Genomic DNA, 22116 nt, shown 5'->3' with positions numbered 1-22116 from the left:
GTTCTGGTACAAGCTGCTTTTCCATTCAGGCCTTCTATCTTTTCCTATTGGTGGTGGCACTGTGTGTGTAAGTGTGTGTTTACCCAGGGCTTGACAGTTACAATTTCTTTCTTTTTTTTCTTTAAAGGCAGTGGTGTATGGATTTTTATCCCTATAGAAACCCGTGTTTGCTCTGCGCTTAGCTGAAAGATTACAGAGTCTGAGTGGGCTGAAAAAAGAAAAAACTGAGTAGAGACCCTGTCTGTGTGTATCTGTGTGTGTGGATGAGCTGTAGTCACGCTATGATAATATTGTGTGGCGTCTGCACAGAGCAGACAGTGTTTTCCTCCCCCTTTCTCCTCCTGCTCTGAGGAACAATCAGCATACTGTGTGATGTGCAGGGCCGCAGCAGTCATAATGGCAATTATGTCTTCTTCCAGCCAGATTGGCAGCTTTTTTATGGTGAGAACCAAAGAGCCAGACTGGGAGGGAGAGAGAGAGAGGGAGAGGGAGCACTGACCTGCTGCACAGCTGCAGGGTGGGGTGGATCAGTGAGGAGTGAAAGGGGAAAAGAAAAGTAATATGCAGCCATTTACATATTTACATTGGTTTCTGAGTAAAGTCGTGTCCAAGTGTATGCAAGAGCCAATTTCCATTGCTTTGTTTCTTTATTTTCACCGTTTTGGGTCTCTTTAAACTGTGTCCTCCCCCCCCCTTTTTTTTTCAAGTGTCCGGTCACCATATTTCCAGATAAGAGAAGGGAAGTGCTGATAAAAATGTCTGTCTGAGTCACCTTCAGTTAGCTCAACTAGCTGCTTTGCAGACTTTTTCCACATTAATTTGCCCCGAGCTTTGCTTCTCAGACTGAATCCAACCTGCAAAAGGTCCAAAAACCATCCCCTCTTTGGAATATAACACTTTTCCCTCGCTGTCTTTTAACCTCCGCCAAGGATGTATGCTTGCAGGATTACTCAAAGAGTTATGGAGTTTGGGCTCGGCCCAGATTAGAAGTAATTACCTTTTGATGTCTATCCGGATCTGTATGCAGGAATTTTTGAAAGAAGAGAGGAAGATTATCATCGTGTCTTCACAAGTAGATGTAAAATACAAAGATATCCTTCTGGATTCAGGGAGTTGAATAACGCATGACGCAGAGTGGGTTTTCACCTTGTTAATGTTTTTTTTTTCTTATGTGTGACTGAATGGGGAAAAATATGATATACACAAGACACTTTATACATGGAAAAACATATCATTGGATCATTTATTTAAAAAAACAAAACAAAACATAAATAATTCACTTTACCAAATTAAATGGACTAAAATCTGATTTCACTACCAATTAATCATTAAACTAGGCTACTGAAAGTTTAAGGTAGCTTTAGCAGAGAAAATAATTTATGTATATATTAATATAATGTTTATGTATAACAGGCCTATAGTTCGGTTAACTTTCTAGAAAGATTCCCTCAGTTACTTTAAATCCCCGAACAGAAAAAACTCCTTTAAAAAAAAGCATGAAACCAAACCTGTGGCCTACATACGAGGGAGTATTCTGCACGTTGTTGCAAAGCCGCGGCGTCCTCGCTCCACCCATGTTTACCTGTTTGTTGTTGCCACGGGAACACCATCTCGGCAGCCTATTGGTTCACCCGGAGAGGTATCGGCAGGTGAAGGAGTGCAGCTGCGTGGGCGTGCTGAGGGAGCGAGAAAGGGGCGGCTGATAGCGACGGAAAGATAAACATTGCGATAGGGAGGGCAATAAATGTATGGAAAGGGGGGTGGAGCTGTGATAAATGGACGGACAGAGGTGAAGGTGGAAGTGGTGGAGACGGGGGGGGGGGGACTGCACACACCTCGCTTGCTTTCTCAGAAACAGGAAGTCGTCAGTTGAACCGCCGTCTCCTCCAGTGACGCAGCTGGCTGAGTTTGATGACGGCCATGTGTCTGCGTTGCTCTGGCAACCGCTTGGACAAGGACAAACATCCGGATGTCATGTGTCTGTTGCTGCACCGTCATCGTTCTTCATCAGATTTGGTGTAGCAAGAAAAACCGCATTATCAACCCAGGTATCAGGACGGGCTTTGGTTTGAGCTTTCTAGTAGTCAGTTCCTTTACATTCAAATACTAATAGTGCACTATACTGCCGTGACTCCCATTAATGCGCATATGTATATATATATATATATATATATATATATATATATATATATATATATATATGCGCATTAATGGGAGTCGTGCACTGTTCCATTTAGTAGTTTCTAAGCTCTTATTTAGTGCACTCAAACATAAGGCCTGGGGGCCAGAAATGGCCCAGCAAAGACTCCATTGTGGCCCAAATGACCATTTTGGAAAATGTAAAGGAGGACATGAATTTTGGTCCTTTTGGTCCTTTAACTGTATTTTCTTTTCTTTTCTTTTCTTTTCTTTTCTTTTCTTTTCTTTTCTTTTCTTTTCTTTTCTTTTCTTTTCTTTCTTTCTTTCTTTTTTTTACAGCTCCTCAACTGATAAATACCTAACCTTGGGTTATTCATGTTACACAAACATAATTAAAGCTAAACAGCTAAACAATTAAATGATAGAAAAGTTCCAGTTTTCCAGTTATTTGTTTGTTTTTAGAATGGGTTCATGGTAAACAAAAAATACATAAATAAAAATGTGTACTTTATAATCACAGGATAGTCTGAGCAATGCCATTTTCAGTAACTCTACACATTTATTTCTTACAGAAAGATCCACGCTCAGAGATTTCTTTTGTTTTCAACAGCAGCATCTTTCTATTATGTACAAAAACCGAGACGTGTTATTGAAATCGCACATCTTTTCCTCATCTCACAGTTGTGTAGTTTAGTTTCTTTACACTGACAGAAAATAGGAGTTTCACTGATCCGACAGGCTTAAGATCAAAGTAGTGAGTTTGTCATGCCTGCTCTAAATGATTACAAATTGTGTTTAATAGTATTGATGCTCTCTAAAGCTGCCGCCGTGAAATATCTTTCATGTCTGCGTGGAAAAATAACCCATAGTAACGCCGTGTTTTGAAAAGTGCCATATAAATAAAGTTAATATTAATAGCTGGTTAACATTTTCATGCACATTTGTTAAGTGTCTCTTTTGTTATTTAAAAAAAAGTATAATTTGTAAAGAAATTTGATAGGAGAGCAATAATAAATTTAACAATGTGGAAGAGTACGGTAATTAAAGGGGTACAAATTGAGAGAAACTGATATAGAAGTAAACTGATTTCTATTTAATAAAAATACTCTAGCAATACTTTAGCACCCTTTTGCTCATTTATAGTAAGACCACTTTTTATACCTTGTTTAAGGCAAAGCTCAGAAAAGGTTGAAAGCTAGCTTAAGTTAAAAATGTACAAAATAAACTTAACCCTGCAATACAGTCGTGTTTGTCACACTTCCTGCTGTATTTGTGTAGGCTTTCGGTGGGTGTTTTTACAAGTATTTTTATAAAATGTCTATGGGCTGAGGATGTGGTCAAAACGGTGTGAAAGAGCAACAACAAATAAATGCCTAACAGCACCGAAATAAACCTGGACTCTGCATGGAGAAGATGCATGAGGGTTTTTATATCTCTTACAGGCTCTTGTTAAAATTACCGAGGTGTAACTGCATTTAGCTAAATGAATGAATTCTGACATGTCCATGAATGAGGTAAGGGTGATGATTAAACAGTTAAAAAAAAAAGAGAGATGTGAAACCTTTACACTCATAGCTCTCACTGTACTTTTTTCACTTTCAGGTCGCTGTGGAAACAAAAAGTACATCCTAACTAAAGCACAAATGAAAAAATGGAAAACAGTGTAAGATTTTCCTTTGTTCTCTTCTCATAACCATTGTTTTTATATATATATATATATATATATATATATATATATATATATATATATATATATATATATATATATATATATTATATTATATATATATATATATTATTGTTTTTGTGTAGAAATGCCCTTTTTTATTTCCCCTTTCTCCACATTAGTGCTTGTTTTCTTTATAATGTGGACACGGATTGATGAATTATGAGTGTAGTTTTGAGTTAGAATAGTGATGAATTTTGCACTTTTTCTTTATTTTGAAAGTTGAAACTGCTGCCTGTCAATTTCTTGATTTTGCCCCCCGACACACACAGACACACACAGACACACACACCTCTGTTGTCACAAATCTTTCAGTTGTGTGGTAAGCGTGACAGACTGTGCGAAATCCGTAGGAAGTAAAAGGTTATTGTTGCGTAATGGCACAGAAAGCTCTTTGGATTTAAGCAATATGAATTTCTGTACACAATAGAAACATAGCCTACAAATTAAGTTCACCGCCACACAAAAAAAACAGAGCCGAGTGATTTCATTCGCTCTCTGGTTTCACAGGCGAACGTAAGCAGGCGCGGTGTAACTTTTACCTGCTGATTGGTGGCCATTTGCCGCATATCTGATTTCCTGCTTGCGACCTCAACGTAGATAAGAAAGACAAAGAAAGTGATGGAGAGCAAGTGAGAGACGCAAAGGTTAAAGAGGTTTATTTGATAGGTGAAGGAATGAGTCACAGAACACAAATGCACAGGTCTTCTTTTTTTTCCAAAACAAGTTTTATTTTTCCAAAAAAGATTCAAATATACTTAAACAGACTTAATTAATTTATATATTTTTCCATTTTCATAGATCACGGTACAAAAAACAAAGAAAGAAACCCTAAAAATACAGTTTAAAAAATTTCTAACATTTATAATACATTATAAGCTTTTATGGTTATATGCTTTTAAAGGTCTGTGTATGTCATGAAAAAGAGCTGCATAACTAAAGAAAACACGCTGGTGTTAATGTTGTTATTAAACTGACATTAAAGTGTGTGTGTTTGTGTGTGTGAGAGAGAAAGAGTGTGGAAATGAGAACAGTCCCCTGTTCCTGCTGAACTGAGCCAGCCGACGTCACACACTGATTATCAGCACAGCAGGCACAGGAGACCGACCCAGTGGGGGGGTGAGGAGGAGGGGACAGAGGTGGTCACACACACATAAACACAGACACACAACAACGAGCCAAACAGACACTGATGCTCATGCAGAAATCAACAGGTAGAAGTGAAACTAAACACACACACACACACCAGAGAGAGCCTGGCAGTCAGCAATACACCCGACAACACAAGATGACATATTGCCCGCCCAACAGGAACGGGAGCAGCCTTCGACACTAATGAGACGCCTGACATTTATCAGGCTCTGACACACTGAGACCGAACAATTTCGGCTAATTCACCAGATTAGCTGTTTTTGCCAGGCACTCGCTCATAATGGAGTGCGATACCTGTTCCCATGCATCCCACTCAGCCACATCACAGTGCCGACTCGTAACACTACTGAGTCATCCATGGAGTACTCCCGCACGCGCGTGCACACACACAGCCTCCGACACATGTTGTCAATTTAGCAACGATCAGGAAAGCTCGTAAAAATAAAGTCAAAGGATCAATCTGGCTGTTGAGGAGTAGGACGTATTTGCCTCATTACCGGCAACGTGATGCTTTCTAGTAGCGGGCAGTGGATCGATTCAAATATTGATAGTATCGATACCAATACTGGTGTTGGTATCAGATGGATACTAGCACAATTGGACCGATACTCTTCTATCCTTATGTTCAGTACGTAGCACATTTAAAGGACAGAAGCTGATCCAGAGTGCTTTAGAGACAGCCACATGAAACGCTGATTTGTTGTACTGAGTAATTATTGTGGTAATTCATCTCATAAGTCATGACACACTCCCCTACATAAGCTGCATTTATCAGTTAAAAGTAGCAGCATTGATAATTCTGGCTCTGTATTTTGGTATCGGATCGATACCAAAATTTGCAGTATGGCACAGCATTTGCTGTCATTTAGGTGAAATTGGCTTTTTTGACACTTCCTTTGATGGGTGCCGGGTTTGTGTGGCAGACTTCCTGAAAAGCTTCCTTTAAGGAAAAATAGACTCACTGAGTTTTCTGCTCAAGTTTCTATAAACCGCTTGAGAAAGCAGGGCGTCGATGAGATAACAGAAAAAAATGGGCGATGGTGTGACAGATAAAGAGCTTTTTTGCTTTGTTGTTGTTGGGTTCAAGTGCCAAAGAAGGTCACAGGTTCTTAAGTAAATCATCGAACAGGCGGCTAGATCCACATTTTATATAAAAAAGCAGATTTTTGTTGGGAGGATATAGTCATGGGACGAGATCATGCTCATGTGAAGCCTGGTGTTGATGTGGAGAGCGGTGTTTTTGATGCAGTGCGGCCCCTCCCTGACCTTTACTCCTCTCCCTTGTCCCCTGCAGGCTGCAGCCCTGTGGCGGCAGAACTTAACCACTGTGAACATGGCAGACACTCACTGTTCACATGTGGGTTAAGTCCTGCTGCCGCACAGCCAGGCTTCGACGGGCATCTGTTTGTGACACAGAAAGGAGACGTTTCTATGTGTGTATGCAAATGAGTGACTGTGTATGAGTTGGCAAATTGGCGCGCGTGCGACGAAGAGGCTGCTTTCTTCGTGTCAGCCATTGGAAATCCCTGGCAATGTGATTCAGTCCTCTAGTTTAAAAAAAATCACTCTGCCAGGAATTCCCCTGGCCAACAGATAGAGCTGGACGGTCTGTGGTGGAAAGAAGACTTCAAAGCATGCGCAGTAATAAATACCACAATAAGACTTGAGCATCACTGTCACCTTTTTAAGCAGCAGCTCCCTTCTTCTTTAACCCCCCCAATACACATAGAGAGCAGTCTGGCTCTGTCACATGTTTGTCATTCGCAGGTCAGTCACTGCATTTTCTCAACCCTGTGTGCACTGTACGTGGTCCTTGTCAACTCCCAGACTTCCCGTGGCCTCTTATAAAAATAGCTTTTCAATGACAGAATGGAGAATTAGGTTAGAAGGAAGTGGCCACTCGAATGGCACTGCCTTTAACAGACGCTTACCCTGCACCCTTTATCTGTGCCCCTTGTGAACAGGGGAAAACCAAAGACAAAACAAAATGAGAAAAAGAGCACTGGAGCATGTTTCCTCTGCTGCTAAGTTACAGCAAAATCTCTTAAGAAGTTGTTAGGGATTTTCATGTTGCATAGAGAACCTTTGCTTTTATACATTGTGAAAACATAAAGTCTGATCCTGCGTATTCCTTAAAAGAAAAAAAAAAGAAGAGAAGCACACACAGCCATCCCGCCCCAGAGCACAACATAATGCTGTGAATTCCTTTTGGTTGAATTTCACTTGTCTGGACAGGATAAACTTTATTTAATGAACACAATTCCAGTCTCCAGATCCCGGCTGATCCGCTCATTTTGCCGCCCTCCTTTGAGTTGCTCTTATTTTCAGCAGCTTGAATATTTTGCTGTGTACAAGGTATGAGTCAGTGGGAACTCCAGACTCTAAATAAGCTTTAGCTGGCTGTCTGTTGTCGCTTTGGGGCAGTGGCCGGGAAATGTTATCACTAAAGCGGGCACCTCTGTTTCACAAATCTAGTGTTTAGACAGAGCTTCCATAAATAGAACGCAAACTTTTTCCAGTCCAGTTGTGAGCATCGTTTTGAGCTAAAAGCAGCATCTCATGTGGAAGTTTTCCAGTTTTCACCAGGCCAAAGTGAGGTTCAGTGTTTGGGTGCTACTGGGAAGAAAACAGAATAGCATTGTCTGTTCTCACTAACTTTCAAAATCAACTTTTTTGACTCTACAATAAACTAAAGTGTACATTTACATTGCCTTCGGGACAGTTTTTTTAATCGTTCGGTTAACAGAAAACCAAAATGTCGACATAAAAATGTACCCAGTGCGGCCCGTTTTAGATCCAAGTTGTACGTCTTCTTAATTTCCTTTCTGTTTTACGAGTTGCGCTTTTTAAAGCCTAGGCCGGTCTCCACACGGTCACAACAAGATGCTGTCAAGAAAGAAGGTAAATTAAGGTCTCGGCATCCATCAAAGACGCGACAACTGCTCCCTTTACCTCCTACCCGCCTTTAACCTTAAACCCTTTATACCGCCATCTCTTTTCATCCTGGTGTGTTATTTTCTCTGCCTTTTCATCTTTTCCATCGGTTTCTCGCTCCCCCTCCCCCCCCCCACTCGAACCCGCAGCCCGTTAATGTCCATGAGCTCATTCCTTCCCCTGTAATGACGGCATTCTGGTTGACGCACGCTGTCCAACACCTCACCTCAAACACTCTCTGCGAGGATCTCACATTCGCCTTGTTTTTTTGTTTTTTTGGGGGGGAGGATACAGGCGGCCCTCCTGCTACTGGCTTCTCATACTGGATGTTTATTATGGTTAGAAATAACAAGTATGGGGCATATAGGCTGCATCTTACTGGTAGCTCGCAACCGTGGCAACTTGTTGCACCTCGACGGAGGCGTAGGGTTGGAAAATGAGCATCACCGAGTGACGCCTGCCAGCAGATGTACTCTAGTGAAGTTAAAGTGTTTTTAGAGAGCATGTCTTTGTGGATTATGGCCTCATGTGTGGGTTCTTTGATGGTTTCGTGGTGCGTATGTGTGTTTATTGTTCATGCACACGACGTATGGCGGCCCAAGTGCAGACGTGGCCACTGGCTGTTTTCTCAGATCGTCGGCTCGAGTTCAGAATTGACATTGTCGTTTACACAAGGGCACACAGTTAAGTGGAAAAGCCTCTGCTGGGACAGCTGGATCTCAAACCCTTGTTGTTTCAACACATATCTTCTCTCTGCCCGTGTCCTTGTGTGCGCATTGCACAGAAATGCACACACGCTCCGCAGGCCAAGCGCAATCTACCGAACTCTCCACACACACACGCAATATGTTCACTATCACTGAGCAAACACAGTGATGTCAGTGGCAAACGTGTGGTTCGCGTAAGCTGGTTTTCACTCTTTCTCATAAACTGTGAATAGTAAAAATACCAAGCTGACATCATTCGCACCTCCAGGCTGTGGACCGCTTAACAGAGCAAACAGTGAGCAGTACGATTCCCAGGCTCGTGCATGTCATTAAGAATTGTTTCTCAAAGCCGAGCACAAGTCATTTATGTTTCCACTGATTTTCACAGGGGCCAGATGAAGCTGTTTCCAGCCACAGCTTCATCTTTCTCTGTAAATGCTATAAGTTCAAGACATGAAGTCACAAATGTTACAGTAACATGTTAATTCCCTTCTTACGGTGTAAATTTGCCACGTCTGCTTTCCATAATTGCTATCTTGTCTGTTGCGCCTATTAAACTCACTCCTGGGAAGAAAAGGTGGAAAAGCCTAAAAACGGTTAAATGATGAGGAGCGAGCAGCTGACACATCAAAAGAAAAAAAATTATCCAGAATCAAGGCTGCATTTTTAATCCGCCAGAAAATCAACCACAGGATCAACAAAACTGCAGTCGAAACGGCAAAGCCCGCCAACTAAAACACAACGCAGCACCACACCTTAACTTGCTTTCTACCAGACAGGGTCTGTCTGGGTATGTGTGCGCATGTGATTGTATTTGTTTCATGTTACGTGCGAGGGTGTAATCATTGCTGAGGCTGTGACATTTAGTGACATTCAAACAAGAGCCCAGGCCTCTACTATGGGCCTTCTATGTTGCAGTTTTCCCAAATTAAAGGCGACCGTTCATTGGCTGGCCTGGAATCAATGGAACGCGCCACATGTGGGACATTAGTCTGAGAAGTAAAAAAGAAGTATTTCCAGCTCCTTTTTTTTTAAAAGGGAAAAGCTCAAAGTCTCTTTGGGCTGTAAAGCTAGCCTCAGCAGTGAAGAGCCCAGCCCAAGCCCGTGGTCCACTCCCTGTAGCCCAGTGCGTGTAATCCTATCCTCAGCCTGATTCATTGCCAAACACCCTTACCACCACCACCAGCCCTGTACTTAGAGTACAGCTGCCCTGCTGCCACTGAACCACACATGCACAAGACTAACTACACACACACACACACAGCACACACACCACACACACACACACAGACACACACACACACACACACACACACACACACACACACACACACACACACACACACACACTTTTATTCCACTACGCCACGGTTTCCTGAGCCTGGGCCCATTCCTACAGATTGCTGCCGGGCACACCCACCCACTCAAACCACCCCACCAAAGCCAAGGCTTGAGGGTTAGATCCCCACATTCTTCTGCTCCTCCCATCCTTTCTCACCATCCATCCATCACCCCATTTTTCCACCTTCTCAAAGCAGAAGGCAAAATAACAACACATTTGACCCGTGCCTTCTCTTTCCCATGTCATTTGGCATGGAGGTTATCTGAAGTCACAGCCAGACGCATACGGAGCAAAGTGATAGACGCCAGTGTCGGGGCTAAATTAATACCACCTTATCTTATCCTTCTTCTTTAGGTCAACCTCACGTTTACCTCCTTCAGTTCCATTTTTGCCTTCCGCTACTCACTTTGGTCTATACCAACACCCCCGACACACTCACACACACACACACACCAGACAGGACGGCAAACAGGAAGACAGAGAGCCAGCCCTGAAATGCAGCTCAAAGTGGGTTAGCTACAGTAGCCACTGGATTCCCTTCCTTTCATGGAGGTTTGGGAGCTCGCAGACTTACGGGGCCCCTGAACAATGAGAGGAATGTTTGAGCGGCTCCGGCCTTGCTTCAACACTGCCATTACGCCTCTCAGGCTTTTTATGACCTCACTTAGCGCTCCGTGCTGCCAGCAACACCCCAAGGAGAAGCACACAGACTGACAGACATGACGACAGGCAGATGACACACATGGGCAGACAGATGACAAACATACTGTATAAGCAGAAAGCTGTATGGAAACAGGTGGAGGCGAAACAATTATGCCTGAAATCACTCAAACGGGGGGGTGGTACATAACCTTTAAATTAACAAGCGAGTTAGGCAGCGAGGAATGAAACCATCCCATTCAATGGCACTGTATTCATCTGACCTTTGTAATGGAGCCGGTCCACAGTGGCAGACCTCATAACGGGGCAATATTCCAGTGCCAACAACACAGTACATTTGAACAGCAGGCAGACTTTTACTCCGACTCTGTGTGAACGTCCCGTCCTGATCAACAGGTTGCAGGAACTGCTGAATTGCCCCTCTGTGGAAGACCAGAGGTTTAAAAAAAAATAAAGTCAGAGGAAGGTACACAGTGTTCATGGATCATAAAGTCATAAAAGTAATAATCATGTCCTGAGAAGAGGCAAACCCACTGCTGTACCTACCTGAGACAACAGTTTTTACTCCTTTTCCTCTCCCTCTTGTTCTTCACGCTCTTCAATGTCACACTCTAAAAGTTGACCTTCACAGTCCCCATCCCATCTACCGTCTCTCTCGCAACGTCTCAGCGTCTCCCACTCTTTGTCCTTTTTTCCTTGTCAGTCCGTTCCTGCTTTGGCCGTGCAGACAGGAGTGTGTGTGAACGCGAGTGTGTCTGGGAGCCAGACGGGGTGAGAGTAAGCAAGTAGGCGGGCTCAGCCTAGCAGAGGGGATTCCTTTATGACGATGTCAGAGGAGAGGAACACTCCCCTTCTCTCTCTCTCTCCTCTCCTCCCCCCTTTGCCTGCCTCCCTACCTCTCCTCCCCTGTGCATGGCCGAAGCTGCTGGTAGAACACAGGAAAGGGGGCAGGGAGATAATTGGCTGCACAGCTGCTAATAAATGAGCAAGGGCTGTTTGTGTCAGTAGCAGACAGGAAGAAGCTAAATGTACACTGAGACGAGTTTGCTACTTTTGCCCATTTATGTCAATTTAAGAAAAAAGAGTGCATGTCTATACTCATCCCCATATAAGCAGATATTAACCATATTAACCGAAAAAAAGAAATTAAATATAAAGAAATAAAAGAAAGTTAAATGTGACATTAATGAGGTTAGACACACTTGTTAAAAAGTCTTTAAACTGAGTGTTTAAAAGTCAGATCAAAGCCGTGCATGTTGTGGATTTCAGATCAGAGACGTCAAAGCTGAAAAAGTGTCTGTTGAGGTCATAAAACTATTAACCCTGAGGCACTAAACAGATTTTATGGAGGATCACAGCAATCTTAGCAAATGGCAAAACATGGCTGATATTTTTCCCTCCCCTACACGCTCCATTTGGTACATAAAGATCAAACTGAGAGAGATCTTTGGATCAGCAATTACGACACGTCAGATAATCAATAAAGCATTGAAAAACGACTTAAATCACTCATGCTGGCTTACAATCTGTTTAAAATCGTTGTCTTTGTAACTTTCGGGTCTTTGGAAGCGTTTGATTTTCATCTCCACCTGTCAAGCGTAGGACCCCCACCCCACCCAACCAACCCTCCAGGCAACACTGGGGCAGTAACATGAGCTTCTGAGAGGGGCTATTAGAAGCTTTACAACTTCCCCTGAAGCCTTTGGGTGTGTGTGCGTGAGAGTAGCAAAGTTCTGTACAGAGAGCCACGCCCCTGTGCGAGATCAGACGTCACACATTCCACACACACATACGCGTCTCTAGGCAACGCATACACTCAAGCTTAGCGAAATGACTGTGCCAGTAAGACATGTGACCGCCTGCGACACATCGTTTATCTTCGGATGGGATAATGTTTTGTTTGCGGACCTCAGTTTCTATGTTGTCTTCGTAAGGGGATTTACAGCTTTGCACAAGAGCCAAAAGGTTTTAATGAGGGCCTTAACTTTTGATTGATAGCTATCAAAGATTACATACGGGTATGTGTAAACTTGTGTTGATGATGATGGAGCTCTATCTTTTTCTTCTCCTTTCCTACTCTTCTTATAAAATGATGACCTGCTTGTGTCAAGCAAGCAAAAAAAACCAAAAAACGGCCTCTCTGAGGTGGTGAACTGAGAGATGAATATTGTTAACGTGCTCTTTTAAGCGATGAGTTTCATCTTTATTTTGTGGTCTAAACCACTATGCGTGCCGTGCACACTCCTCTTTTGCTTTGCTTCACAGGCACGGCAATGAGCGCTGCCACACGCAAACCAAATACTGTAATGACTGAGATAACACAGAATTGAAACAGAGATGTGCCACTCTTAAGTTCAGGCTGGTAGCACTTCTTTCAGTCTGTCTAAAATATGAACAGAACAGAGGAAAGATATGAAACCGATGCTCTCTCAAAGCTTCTGCACACATTAATGAGAACACTCTGGTGCGTAACGTTCTCGAGCTTTTCCTGCTGACGGTGAGGATTGTGGTATTTGGAAAACGATGCGTCTTCTCCACTCCAAGGCCATACTCTGTACTTTATGGTTCTGGGAAATGGAATCCAACATTTGTACATGTTTGCATATGTCTATATTTCAACATATATCAGTCCATTTTCGAAAGATAACTGTGGCCGAGGTGGTGTGAATTCCCATTTCTGTTTTTTGTACAGTTGGAGATTACATGTTGCAAAAAAAAATCTAACTTCACTGTGGCCTGCAGAAATCCTGTGAGGGTTGTGGGCACTTCTGTGGAGTCATGGTTGAGCTGTGTCATTTTTAGTTATAGTAGTCACTGAATAGTAGTTCATTGAAAAATATTCTCCACACTTTGGTCTGCTTTGGTGTCCCAGCTCAGGGAAAACATGTATTTCTGTGTGTGTTCTTGGACGGCTTGTATGTTTTTCATATTTTCTGGCGCATTCAGTAAGCCTCTATAAAAATCACTTTTTTTTTTATTGCGGATGAACAGTGTGTACTTGTGTTGATGGGTCACAGCGGACGTTCAGCTGAGCGATCATCTTCACCGGTGAGTCAGACGACAGTAAGCGACTCTAATCTGGGCCGCGGGGTCTGGGAAAAAGAAAAAAAATCAACATCCATTTGGTTGTCATGGTGAGTTAGATCCAATTATGCAACAGGCAGCGGAAAATGGTTTTGGAGAGAGACAGATATTCAGGAGACTTGGGAGAAAAAGCCGCTTGCCGTGCCAGCTGATCTGAGAGGTATCAGCGTTACCCTTATTTAACCAGACACATTGGCTAAGGGCACATTCCTGTGAACGGCAGCAGGTTCTGCAGAAAGAGATACGCATTCACCGATTTGTTTAAGTTTTAAAACTATTCTTCTGTTCTTGGAAACTGGGCCCTGCAAATGCTTTCCCCAAGGGCATCACGACCTTGACTTTATTGCCTTTGCATGTCAAGAGCCAGCCCAAGGATTTGAAACAATCCATCCTCCCTTCACTACATGAAATAATACTTTTGTTGAGTCCTTTTTAAATCTGCCTAAACAATGCTGTCATCAAGTATAAGGCAAACGACTTTCTGCCCTCTGAACAGAGATTATAAGAAGATGATATTGATATACTTTACCATAGTGATTAGCCTCTTCCAGATATTGCTTGTTGCAACAAACATTGCAATCTGATGACTGATTTTAATGATTAGCGTACCCAAGCCTAAATGTCATTCAGCCTGCCTTATTGGTGCCAAAGCCCCCCAGGCCTTTTAAATCAGTCGCTCTACCCTTGTTTTTGTTACTGCAGAACAAATAACACTGCAATGTTGCATTAAGATTTTCAAGAAAATTTTACTCCAATAAAAATGAGCGCATCTGTAAAACCTAATTGCCTCAAGTGTTTTCTGTTACGTGATTCGTAATCATAGCTTTGTCCTTTCTCCTGTATGTCCTTCAATCCTCAGTCTACCTCTTCTTCTTCTCTAACTCTGCCCAGCTTGGAGAAAAGTTGTGGCGATAAAGCTGACTGGTAATGCGAGCTAGCTGCTGGCACAGTTTTCCACAGCAGCTTTCTTTAAAACAGTGCCAACATTGCTAGTAGTAGGGCTTGCTAGAAGAGCAATGACGGCAAGCTCTCTCTCTCTCTCATGGAGCTCAGATTTTAGCCTGCTAACATGCTCTCAAACGGCATAAACACAAATATTAGACGTGCCAAACATCTGCAAATTATCACTTGAGAGCATGGTAGTGTGCTACCATTAGCAATTAAGTTAACAAGCAGAAGAAGGAGAAGGAGAAGCGGGTACTGTGAAGTAAGACTAAACCTACTCATTGAAAAAAAAAGGTTTCTTTACCTTCCAAAGCTGTACCAAATCACTTGTCTTGATGCTTACATTTGCTATGTTGCTATATTCCCATTGCAAATACGGCTAGCATGAACCCCGCGGTGTATGAATAACTTTCACAAAGCTGAGTGTGGAAAACTGGTATCTGTAGGTACACCCACCTGTACCTTTCACTACAATAATGAGTAGATGTGCCTCCCACTTTACAGTTAAAGCAATTATTACCTTTACTGTGTGCATGTGTCAGCACAACAACAACACAGCTGGCTGTTGATTGGCTACTTCTGGCTCATGCAGGTAATAAAAGTGATAGTTGTTTTGCAGCTCCATGCTGGATTTTTACATCTGCGGTACTGCATGTAAGTGCACAAACATCTGTATCTGAGTTATACAAGGAGTATGTGATTTTTGGAGTCAAAGAGGAGTACACAGCGGAGCGCTTTCCCCTTGCAGAGGTTAAGGGAGCGTGCACTTCAAAGACTGTTTTTAACATTTTTCTTTTCACGTCAATAAAACAGTCTGGTACACTGTGAAATGCGTATAAATAGATATATTGCTTGGATCTGCAGCAGTATTGGCGTAGTTGCTAGAGAACCAGCAACCTGTCAGCTGATAGGTGACCTCCTTAATCAACCTGTCAACTCTTTTTTTTGCTCTCATCATCATCATGATCATGATCATGATCATCATCATCTCCACCCTGAATTAGCGCCATCATGCATTTTCCTCCCATTCCTGGCCTCTTTTTTTTTTTCCCCCATCCAACCCTGACCCAGTCCTGGGACATTTGAGGTCATAGCTTTTCTACACCTCATCCATGCTGGACCAATTCCCTGGAAACTGGTCCAGTACTCGGTCATAAAGTCCATGAACACACCAGCACATCTAAGCTGAGCTCAAAACAGTCAGTTAAGAGGCTCCGAATGTATCCACTTGACTTTGACTGGTCTGTCCTGATTTTCTCTTTCCTATGCTCTCTCTTTCTCTGTCTCTCTCTCTCCCTACTACCTCTCTGGTATTTATGTATTGGTAGTTGCCCTGGAGACAGGACACACAAACACTGTGGCGGTAGACAGGAAGTGCTGTGGAACCACAATGGCGTCACTGCGGCTCTGCGCTCGCTCTCCTCCCCTCCCCTCCTCTCTCTCCCTCTGTCTGCCTCAGCCAGCATGCATGCTATTATCCTTAGCAGAGCTATACACAGAGACCACACTTCTCTTTCTCTCCCGTCTCTCTCATTTCTCTCATTATTATTAGCATTGCTTTTTCAGCTGTCTCCCGCTCTCCCTTCAACTTTATACCACATTAGCTACCTCAGTATTTGGAAAATTGCTGTCTGATTTGCGGTGTCTGGTATGCCTTGGTGTTAGTTGATGTGCTGAAAAGCTGTTGGGCTGTTTTAAATATCTCGACCTGCCCGACTACAGGCAGGCAGGTCGAGAAACTTACTCCCGTGCTTTAAAAAACTGGGTCAAGAATGCGTGTGTTTACTGTGTGTTTTGGAGCTTGTGAGAGGACTCCAGGACGTGCGGGTTCAAGAGTGAAAAACATAAGTGAACGCCTGAAAGGGACTTACAGAGGCGGTGGCCTGCTTGCGTACTGTAAAGTGTTTCGTATACGGTGAAGAGGCAGATATGAGAAGGGCAGTGGCACAGAGAGTACAAAGGGAATGTGTGTGGTCTTATTGCAGACTCTTACATCAGGCAGGCCTTAGTGTACAGTGCACATCCCTCCTGTTCTCCCTCTGTCTTTTTACACACCCTGCCTCTAAATATACTCCTCTGGAAAAACCCCTTGAGAAGATACCGCCCTCTTCTACTCAGTGTGCTAAAAATACGCTGCCAAGACCACCTTTACAACCCCCTGCCTTCTGTGCTTGCCTTTCTTTTGGCCCTCTCCCTCCCCCCCTCCTTCGACTGCTGTCCCTCTTGCTCATTGTCGTCTCTTTACTCAACACCAGTTCATTAACTTACCTAACTTTCTTGTGTGCTGTGATTTCTTTTTGCCCCTTTCTCCTGTTCTTTCTACTTCCCCATACTTTTCTGTGTGGCCCTGATAGACATCCATCCATCCATGCACCCAGCCAACCCCTCTGGGTTCAGCTTCTGGTGTCAAAACTCAGTCGACAGTTGAATTCTCAGGACACATAAACAGAGAAGAAGAAACAGAGGTGGATTTTATTGAAGTGAGCTCATAGCATGGGAGTGAGCGACAGAGCAAAACAAGTTGAAGGGAGAAGAAAAGATTAAATGCAGATATGGTTGAATGACCTATTTGTCGGTGGGGCCATGAAGATGGAAAACAATATTAGTGCTGGCCACAGCCACAATCATGGCTTTGGTTTCATTTATGATTAAAACACCATAAAGCATAGAAAGAGGAAGAAATTAATAAAAATCCCAAACAAACTGAAACTGCTGTATTAGACGTGTCCTAAAACGATTCAATTCAGCTTAATTTATATTGCACCAAATCCCAACAGATCACCTGAAGGCGTTTTAAAGGCCCTACAATAATACAGAGAAAAACCCAAACTTAAAAAAACCCACCCTATGAGCAAGCACTTGGGAACAGTGGGAGGGAGATAAGGCATAAGACATGCTGTGGAAGAGAGCCAGAGATTAATAATAACTAATGATTAAATGCAGAGTGGTTCATAAACAGACAGAGTTAAAAGAGGTGAGTGGTGAAGAAACACTGAATCATGGGAAGCCCCCAGCAGCCAGGACTATTGCACCGTAACTAAGGGAGGATTCAGTATCACACGATCCAGCTGTAACTATATGCTTATTCAAAAAGGAAAGTTTTAAGCCCAATCTTAAAAGCAGAGAGGGTTTCTGGCTCCAAACTAGGCGCTGGTTCCACAGAACAAGGCCCTGAAAACTGAAGGCTCTTCCTCCCATACTACTTTAAAATACTAAGGAATCACAAATAAGTCAGCAGAGTGAGAACGAAATGCTATAATCGGGTTATAACATCCTATGAGTCATTTTATATGATTTCATGATTTCTTGTTTGATTAAGTCAGCTCGATCGTGTCAATATTAGCTGACAAAAACATAGACTGATAACCTGTGAAACCAAGAGGTGACCTTTGAGCAGCCTCAGAAGAGAAACCAGGGCCCCAAAAACTCACAGGGGAATTTCTGCGACTCTTACTTTGAGTGTGACTACCAGAACTTTAATCAACCGTTAACAGGACAAGCCGCCACAGAGACTTGATTGAGAAAATCAAGACAGAAATAACGAAAGCCCACTGTGGCTGCAAAAAGGAGGAAGCCGAAACTGCTTCAAGGCAGGAATAATTATAGAGAATAAAGTAAACCTGTGAACCTTCCTCATGGATGTGCTGTTCCTTCTCTGTATGAGGAACTGATGAAATGTGGCGTACTGTATGTGTAACGCATAATTTTTCAGCGCAGGAGAGAGGAAGCCTGTCTGTAGCAACGGGGTTGTTTCTGTTCCTCTGCTCAACCGTTGACATCATCTGGAGTGACACACACGGGCCGACTGGCTTCCTCCGTCTCATTAATCACTTGTGCGTTAACAGGCGTGCACATTCTCCTGCGCCCTTTCACAGCTCCACAACACATTTTACCCTCCCTCGTTAGCTCCCAGATACCCTGCCCACTCAGCAGTGACCTCTGACCCCCACCCTTTCTACAAGTACAGCACTTACATTTTACGTTCTCCACCTGCTGCTCACCTGCAATAGAAGCACAGGAAATTAATTTTAAACATACGTGAGAATATAGTTTAGGCTTTGCTGTTTTTTGACCTTCTTGTACTCACACTATATTTCCCAAAATATTCCCCCACATTAAAATCATTGAATTCAGGTGTTCCAGTCACTTCTGTGGCTGTCTGAGTGCATTGTGCAAAGTGTAAAGCTTCGTTGAGGGAGGATTATGGTGTGGAGATATTTTTCAGGAGTTGGGCTCAGCCCCTTAGTTCCAGTGAAAAGAACCTTTAATGCTCCAGCATACCAAGACATTTTGGACAATTTCATGCTCACAACTTTGTGGGAACAGTTTGGGGATGGCCCCTTCTTCTTCCAACATGACTGCGCACCAATACACAAAGCTTTGTGTATTGGTTTGAGTCTGGTGTAGAAGAACTTGACTGGTCTGCACAGAGTCCTGACCTCAACCCAAAAGAACACCATTGGGTTGAAGTAGAGCCGAGTCGATGAGCCAGCATCAGTGTCTGAACTCACAAATGTGCTTCTGAAAGAATGGTGAAAAATTCCCATAAACACACTCCTTAAATTGTTGAAAGCTTTCCCAGAAGAGTTGAAGCTGTTATAGTTCCAGAGGGCTGAAATCATATTAAGCCCTATGAATTAAGAATGGGATGTCACTCAAGCTCATATGCGTGTGAAGGCAGATGAGTGAATACTTTTGACAATATTGTGTACATTGTGAAAAAAATGAACAAACCCATGGCAGTTGGAGGACAGTTGAAATATCTAGTGCCTTATCTCTGCTGTTATAAAGCTGACATGACAGGTTATCAACACGAGCTCTGATAGAGTGCCTTGAGCTGAACTTCAGTCAAAGACTAGAGCAGAGAGAAAGAAGGGAAAAGTTGCATTTTTTTCCCTCCCTTCACCCGGTTTGTTTTAAAGAGTTTAAATGATCACACATGTTCTGTTTAAATACTACTAAATGCAGTCATTCATTCACTATTTACACAAAAGCTCCAGTAGTATATCACACCATTAAAAGTCGGTGAACTGAACTGAGAGGACAAAAAAAGCCCCAGAAAAAAAGCCCGTGAGTGGAAGATGGTAGTCAGCTTTGTGAAGCAGCTAGGTCTTCCAGTGTGTGAACGTTTATGACAGCTTATAAACACGCGCACACATCAGTGCAGAAAGAAGAAAAAAAAAAGAGATCTGTGTGCGTTTGTGTGCGGTGGTCTACTTTCTGTTACTCAGCAGGGGTCAATAGTAGTCAAAACACACATTTTATACGGGGGTGAGCCACGCTCTGCTACTGCCTACACAAACACCTTCTTTGTGTAAATAATTTTTAGTCACGTTTACCACCCAAAGGACCATACGGCTATAAAAAAATCGCAACAGGCCGTGGGAACGTCGACTGGTCGCAGAGGACAGAAGATGATGAAACACGGGTTTAATCACTCATTTTCATTACGCGACGAGATCTGAAGTCAAAAGCTTTGCTAAACGTGTCGCTTTTTTCAGTTTGTTAGGAAAAAATAATAAAAGTGTACATTGACCTGCAGATTATGCAAAGTTTGTTGTGCATAACCAGGTGGCCTTCCTCGGTGTGTAGCCGTGAGACAATAAATGGGTGGTTTAGCAAGTTAAGCCAAGGTGTGCACAAACTGGGTGTGTCTGTATGTGTGTTTCCGCTGCCTCCGCCCATGTGAAGGGTGCTCTGGGGAGAGGTTATGTGCCTGCAGCTCATGCCCTTTGGCTTTTAGTTATTTCTTTTTTTGCTTCTCTCCACTTTTGTGCACTCTTCTATCCTCGTTCTCCTCGTATTTTCTTCATTTACCTGGACCCGCTTGTAGCTTTTTATCATTTTTTTTATTTTCTTTCTCTTGATTATTTCTGGATTTGAGCAATTTATTCGTCTCGTTCCCCTCTCTTTTTTCTTTTCTTTTTTTTTGCCTTCTCAGTCTCCCTCTCTGTGCATGTAGCTGTCCTTATTTGGCTTCTCTCTGAGTGAGTGGGAGCGTATGAATGTGACTGTGTGTGTGTGTGTGTGTTTCCTCCTGACTGTGACTCACTGCTTGTCTGACTCACGAGCGCTAACAAAAACACAGTTGCCATGGGAACGCACCCTCCACCCCTCCCCTCCATCTCTCTCTCTCTCTGTGCACCTCCCTGTCAGTCTCTGGTTTCTCTCTCTCCTTGCAGGCATCCCGGGCAGCCCTGGCACTGTGAAATGGTTGGCATAGTTGGGTGGGATGATGGTGGCACTAAGGTGCATGCAAACAGGATCAAAGGACACACACACACACACACACACACACACACACACACACACACACACACACAACAGAATATAAACTAAGGCTGGAAACGAACAGGCTGCAAATAGGTGAAAATAACTGTTTACACTGAGGTATTACAGTGAAGGAGAACAGAAAACTAGGGTGCAAGACAGGCAATCATCTATCATCAGTAGTAGGTAAAAATGCTTGCATCGGCTAAACAGAAAGTGCCCACCTGTGGCTCTATTCTCTGCTTCTGTTCTCCTGCTTCTTTTTCCTTTCTTTTTTTTTTACTGTTCTGAAATTGAAGAGTGCTTTGAACGGCGCCTGTCCTTTGATGTGCTGGCGTCACTGCTCGGCCTTGCCATAACCTCCAGGGAGTTTGATAATGTGCCCACGTGTAGCACTGCCTTTTCACAAAGATCAGGTAGGGCACTGGATGTACTAGCAGACTGAAGCAAGTAAGGTTTGGCCTACTTCCTGGATTCCTAAATCCTGGTTGTGCCCCCTAGTGGACTACCCTTTATTTATTTTTTATTTTTCATTATAAAGGGAATTTACATACACCCACAATAATATACAGTGACTGGATGCTTTATTACTGTTCAACTGCTTGTTAATGTAAATATCTAATTATATGGCAGCAACTCAATGCATTTATATGTGTATACATAGTCAGGAGGAACTGCTGAGGTTAAAATTGAGCTTCAGAATTAAGAAGATAGGTGATTTAAGTAACTTTGAATATTGGTGCCAGACAGGCTTTCTAAGTAGATCAGAAACTGCCGATCTACTGGGATCCCCCAACACAAGCATCTCTAGGGTTTAAATGGTCTAAATAAAAAAGAGAAAATATCCAGTTCCCTGGATGAAAATGCCTTGCTTATGTCATTGTTCATATCAAGCTGATAGGAAGGCAACAATAACTCAAATAGCCACTCATCACAACTGATGTACGCAGAAGAGCATCTTTGAACACACAACAGATGGGCTAAAGCAGCAGAAGACCAAACTAGGGGCTGCTTTTGTTGGCCAAGAACAGGAAAGTCTGGAAAGTCTGTAAAAATGTTGGATGGTCAGATGAGCCTCAAATTCTGCTTTGATTATAGAATTTGGCATAAACAGCATCAAAGCATGAATCCATCCTGCCTTGTAAAGTGGTTCAGTC

The 22116-nt window shown here is 42.9% G+C and overlaps 1 long non-coding RNA gene across 1 annotated transcript; it reads right to left on the bottom strand.

The window, feature by feature from the left end:
- Positions 1–11019: 11019 nt before the first annotated feature.
- LOC121812388 lies at positions 11020–20973 on the bottom strand. Its single transcript, XR_006053032.1, has 2 exons — positions 11207–20973; positions 11020–11082 (listed from the first exon to the last, which is right to left on the bottom strand). It is a non-coding gene; the product is annotated as an uncharacterized LOC121812388 (long non-coding RNA).
- Positions 20974–22116: the final 1143 nt, after the last annotated feature.

The sequence above is a fragment of the Haplochromis burtoni genome, unplaced genomic scaffold (genome assembly GCF_018398535.1).
Source record: "Haplochromis burtoni strain Fernald_Lab_line unplaced genomic scaffold, NCSU_Asbu1 Contig_563, whole genome shotgun sequence".
Classification (NCBI taxonomy): Eukaryota; Metazoa; Chordata; class Actinopteri; order Cichliformes; family Cichlidae; genus Haplochromis; species Haplochromis burtoni.
This window is presented reverse-complemented; position numbering and strand designations above follow the sequence as displayed.